Raw genomic sequence first — 6,000 nt, forward strand, 5'->3', positions numbered from 1 at the left:
ACACAAGCCCCTCCCCGCCTGGGGTCCCCGAGGGAGTGACAGGGGCCGAGCAGAGTGGCTGGGAAGCGCTGGCTCAGCAGCTGGTTCAAAGCCACACCCTGACACAGTGAAGCAACCGCTGGCCAGCCTGCTCGCTCCGCCCCTGGGAGAATCCTCCAGGGAGGTCTAGAGCCGGTCACCTGGTATTTGCTGGTGACAGGGACCTGGGGCGTCACATACTAGAACCTGGGGTTTGCATGGGGAGGCACTGGGCGGGGTGTGTCTCGTCGCCTCCTGGGGCACAGGGGCATCTGAAGCTGGGCAAAAACAAACAAACAAAAAGCGAGAGCTGGGGGCCAGCATAGTTATTTTCTCTTCCTTTTTTTTTTTTTTTTTTTTTGTTTGTTGTTTTTGTTTTATTTTAAGACAGGGTTTCTCAGTGCAGCCCAGGCTGTCCTGGATCTCACTCTGTAGCCCGGGCTGGTCTCGAACTCACAGAGATCCTCCTGCCTCTGCCTCCCGGGCTGGGATTCAAGGCGGGCGCCCCCACCGCCCGGCCACCATAGATTACTGAATGCCCGGGGCCACTGTGAGGTCCTCCTCTTGGGAGACGGAGGGTCAGGGGTCAGGGCAGAGGCCAGGAGACTGTGTGTGGCCGGCCGAGGGGTTGGTGGCCTCCGCACCCCGGGACAAGCGCCAGAGCCGCAGGAGAGACTCGCGATGGCGACCTGGCTGCGAGCCTAGGGCTGCGCCTGTCTCCAGCCCAGGGCGGCCAACCTGGGACCTTTGGGCTCCCAATCTCGCAGTCAGCCTGGCCGCACGGGGCGCAGGCTGTGCGGGGAAACTGAGGCAGGCCCTGGCAGCAGCAGCAGGCGGCGCAGGCAGGCGCAGGTCCGCGGGCCCCGACTGTGACAGGCCCTGAGAAGTGCAGACGTGTGTCCTGCCACGCGGGTCCACAGCCCCTCTGCGGCCCCGGAAACGCCGAGAAGCCAGCGGTTGCCGGGCAACACATGGGCTTCAGCCATCCCCCCCCCCCATGTGCCCAGGCTGGCCCCAGCCGTCGGACCAATAGGATTCTAGAGGCTTCGAGAGGAGGGCGTGGCCAGAGCCAACTTTAGCCAATGAGATTGTTGTTATTGAGCGTGCGAGCCACTCTTAAAGGGACCGCAGGAGTCGCTGACTGACTCTAGGCTGAGGTCCCCAGTGGGGACCTGGGTACGAGCTGGGGACTGGGGGCCAGCAGGGCAGGTTAAAGCCCACGTCGTCCTCTGCCTGGCCTAAGCCTGGGTCTCCCGAGTGCTGGGACTGTAGGGGTACATCACTACACCCAGCTACTAGTTAATTTTTTATTTTTGTTTATGGCTGCGTGTGTGAGTGTATCCCACATGTGTGTAGAAAATAGAAGTGGGGTCCGAGCCCCTGGAGCTGGAGTTACAGGTGACTGTGAACTGGCAGGTATGCGAGTTGGAACCAAATTCAGGTCCTCTGCAAGAGCAGCGAGTGCTCTTAACCACTGAGCACTTAAATTTTAAAAAGTTGTCTTAGATTTTTTTCCTGTCCTTTTTATTTATTTAATTATTATTATGCGGGGGGGGGGGCGCTGTGTAACCCTGGCTGTCCTGAAATTCACTCTGTAGCCAGGCTGGCCTTGAACTCACAGAGATGCGCCTGCTTCTGCCTCCCGAGTGCTGGATTAAAGGCTGGGGCCACCACCACCCGGCTTAGATTTATTTTTAAATTGTGTGTGAGTGCAGGTGATTGTGGGGACGTGCACGGATCCTCTGGGCCAGGCCATGTGTGCTGGATCTTAGAGTGCAGAACTGTGAACCAAGCCGGGCGCTGGCACACACTTTTAATCCTAGCACTTGGGAGGCAGAGGCAGGCGGGTCTCTGTGAGTTCCAGGCCAGCCTGGACTACAGAGTGAGTTCCAGGACAGGAACCATAACTACAGAGAAACTCTGTCTCGAAAAACAAAGAAAGTGAAACACACGGCCCCACCCCCTAAGTATGCATTTTCTTTTCAGTAACATTTTAAAAATGTTATCTGTGTTTTCCTGAATGTGTACCTGTGCGACCCAAGTTCACCTGGTGTCCACAGAAGCAGGAGAGGGCATCAGAGTTACAGGTGGTTGTGAGCTACCGTATGGTTCGGGTGACGTGGGGCCCAATGTGGGGTTCAGCCGATAGAAAGTCTTTATTCGCCAGCAGGTAACCACGCTGTCGTCCCAGTCTGTGTCTACACAGCACAGTCCTGAGCTGTTCTCAGGCTGAGTTCTCAAGCACAAACCACATCCTGGGTTGACATACTTCAGTTAGCGAGAACAGTTAGCCGGAAGCGGAACTACAGAAGCCAGCACACCAAAAAGCGAGGCTCGTGCATTAGGGACTTCCCAGAACCATGAGCTGTGGCGGACAGGTCTCTCCGTTCTGGCAGGTGGTGCTGTCCACATGGCGGATTTTATGGCCTGAATGGCACTTCCTTCCATCATGAAGTCAGTTGGCTGTGCTGTGGTCTGGAGCCCTGTTAAGCTGAGAGTCAAACCAGGTCCCCTGCAGGCGCAGCCAGAGCCCCTACCCAACCCTTCAGTTAAAATTTTAAATTAGCATACAAAATGATAGATTTCAAGGCATGAGCTCTGGAGCTCAAAAGTTGGTTCAACTGTTAAGAGCGCTGGTTGCTCCCACAGAGGACCTGGGTTTGACTCCTGGAACCACAAGGTGACCCGCAAACCACCGCCTGTAATTCTGGTCCTAGATCAACACTCTCTTATGGCCTCCAAAGGCACCGGGCACTCACGTGCTACACATGCTACACAGACATCATGGAGGCAAAACACATATTTTTTTTTTTTTTTTTTGCCTCCTGAGTGCTGGGATTCAAAGCATGAGCCACCAATTCCCAGCATAATAAATAAATCTCTTTAGAAATGTCAAGTAGAGGCCACCTCGCCTCCACTACGATGAACAGATAGGTGATGGAGAGAGAGGAGAGGGGAAAAGCGGAGAAGAGTGTCCCGGGACAGGTTTGCAGCAGCCTGGGGCTCATGCAGACAGACTCAGCCTCTGCATGCTGCTGCCGCCTGGCTCCGCGTAACTACAAAGGCCCGGAGGAGGAAAGATTCACTTTCTGGACTGGGCCTCCTTGAAGGACCAGTGTGGTCGGTGCTACCACAGGAGGCCATGTTGTTGCCCGTGGCCCGTGCTGTTGCCCCTGACCACGATGAAGACTGAGCTCCCGGTGGATATATGTGGCTGTGCCACTGACTGGACCTTGGTGATGACCTCGGGTGTTGTAGCCTCGGGGGCATTCTGTTTGTTTTGTTTGGTTTGTTGTTCGTGTTTTTACTTTGGGTTTTGCAAGACAAGGTTTCTCTCTGTAGCTCTGGCTGTCCTGAACTCACTCTGTAGCCCAGGCTGGCCTCGAACTCACAGAGATCCGCCTGCCTCTGCCTCCCGAGTGCTGGGATTAAAGATGTGGTCCACCACCGCTGGGCTCAAGGTGGCCTTCGGGGTATGAGCTGCATGTTGAAGTGACAGTGGCCTTCGAAGCCGTGAGGACCATGAGTGGATCCTGATATGGCCAGTGTCACCACAGAAGGCCATTCGGATGTTTGTGGTCTAGACTTGGACTAAAGCCGTGCTGACGTCCATGGGCCCTCCTGAGCTGGCCCTGCCCCTCACCGGCATGGCATGGGCACAGGGAAGGGCTGTCCCTGTGGGGGCCTCCACACTGGATGCCTTCTAGGGTTGTGGGTGGGTGCAGGAGAGAAGTCCCACCTTTCCTTGGGGGGCTGGTCACCAAGTTTGACTCTGCTCCAATGTGTATATGGACAACACAAAATGAACTTTTTTTCTCTTGCTATTCTTCCTTTTTTCTTGTAGGTGGCAGGTGTGTGTATGTGTGGTGTGTGTGTGTGTGTGTCACAGATGAGGGGAGAGGACTGAGGTGCGTGTTGTGAAATTCCCAAGTAATCAATACAAAAAGTGGACCCACTGAATATGAAAACAAAAACTTAAAGTCAACTGACCCCTCCTCAGAGTGGAGGGGCCTCCAGAACGCATGCTCATTGGCATGCCCCAGACACAGAAGGACACACAGCCCAGGAGGGATGGGGTGACTGTCAGGTGGCGATGGATGGTTTCAGTGAGAGGAGACAGAAAGTTCTGGAGATGGGTGGCTGGAACAGCTGCAGGCCCCTCCATTTACCTTCAGTGACCCGTTTCATCGCAGCCCTTCGGAGGCAACGGTCTCCACAGGTGACAGGAAGCAGGGTGGAAGCACCCGTGTGTCCTGTTAGAGGCCCCGGGGATCAGTCCTTGTCTGCCTTACTTGATTTAGCAGGCGGCCATTGTGGCTGGTGCCTTGCTTGGTGTCCCAAGGCAACAGGACAAAGCAACATTCACCGACACAGTGATTACAGTGACCTGGCTAGCCTGGACAGTCCCCGCGCGCCCAGGATTACAGTGACCTGGCTAGCCTGGGACACAGTCCCCGGGCTCCCAGGATTACAGTGACCTGGCTAGCCTGGGACACAGTCCCCGGGCGCCCAGGATTACAGTGACCTGGCTAGCCTGGGACACAGTCCCCGGCCTCCCAGGATTACAGTGACCTGGCTAGCCTGGGACAGTCCCCGGGCTCCAGGATTACAGTGACCTGGCTAGCCTGGGACAGTCCCCGGGCTCCCAGGATTACAGTGACCTGGCTAGCCTGGGACACAGTCCCCGGGCTCCCAGGATTACAGTGACCTGGCTAGCCTGGGACACAGTCCCCGGGCTCTCAGGATTACAGTGACCTGGCTAGCCTGGGACACAGTCCCCGGCCTCCAGGATTACAGTGACCTGGCTAGCCTGGGACACAGTCCCCCAGCGCCCGCCCCCTCCCAGGTTACAGTGACCTGGCTAGCCTGGGACAGTCCCCGGGCTCCCAGGGTTACAGTGACCTGGCTAGCCTGGGACACAGTCCCCGGCCTCCAGGATTACAGTGACCTGGCTAGCCTGGGACAGTCCCCGGGCTCCCAGGGTTACAGTGACCTGGCTAGCCTGGGACACAGTCCCCGGGCTCCCAGGGTTACAGTGACCTGGCTAGCCTGGGACACAGTCCCCGGCCTCTCAGGATTACAGTGACCTGGCTAGCCTGGGACAGTCCCCGGGCTCCCAGGGTTACAGTGACCTGGCTAGCCTGGGACACAGTCCCCGGCCTCTCAGGATTACAGTGACCTGCCGAGCAAGCCTGGGACACAGCTGTGGCTCGGGAGGTGTAGAGGGCCAAGCACACACAGCAGGACATCTCTGGGGATCTAGGTCAGGGCCTGAGTCCTGACCCGGCCAGTGTCACATACTGGGACCAAGACTAGGCAGGCACAGGTGGCTGCCTACACAGACATTTCCAGTAATCTAGAGGACACTGTGTGGGGACTGAGTGTGCATGTGCGTGTGCGCGTGTGCGTGGTGTGTGTGTGGTGTGTGTGTGTGGTGTGTGTGTGGGGGTGTGTGTGTGCGTGTGTGGTGTGTGCATGGTGTGTGTGGTGTGTGTGTGCGTATGTGTGGTGTGTGTGTGTGGGTGTGTGTGTGCGTGTGTGTGTGTGCGTGTGTGTGCGTGGAGGGTGTGTGTGTGGGGTGTGTGTGTGTGTGGTGTGGTGGGGGTGTGTGTGTGTGTGGGGTGTGTGTGTGCGTGTGTGTGGTGTGTGTGTGTGTGGTGTGTGTGTGGGGTGTGTGTGTGCGTGTGCGTGTGTGTGGTGTGTGCTGGTGTGTGTGGTGTGTGTGTGGTGTGTGTGGTGTGGTGTGTGTGTGTGTGGTGTGTGTGTGTGTGTGGTGTGTGTGTGTGTGGTGTGTGTGTGTGTGGTGTGTGTGTGTGTGTGTGTGTGTGTGGTGTGTGTGTGGTGTGTGTGTGTGGTGTGTGTGTGGTGTGTGTGTGTTGTGTGTGTGTGTGTGTGTGTGTGTTTGTTGTGTGTGTTGTGTGTTGTGTGTGTGTGTGTGTGTGTGTGTGTGTGTGTGGTGTGTGTGTGTGTGTGTGTGTGGTG

This window comes from Peromyscus leucopus, chromosome 22, assembly GCF_004664715.2.
Source record: "Peromyscus leucopus breed LL Stock chromosome 22, UCI_PerLeu_2.1, whole genome shotgun sequence".
Taxonomy (NCBI): Eukaryota; Metazoa; Chordata; class Mammalia; order Rodentia; family Cricetidae; genus Peromyscus; species Peromyscus leucopus.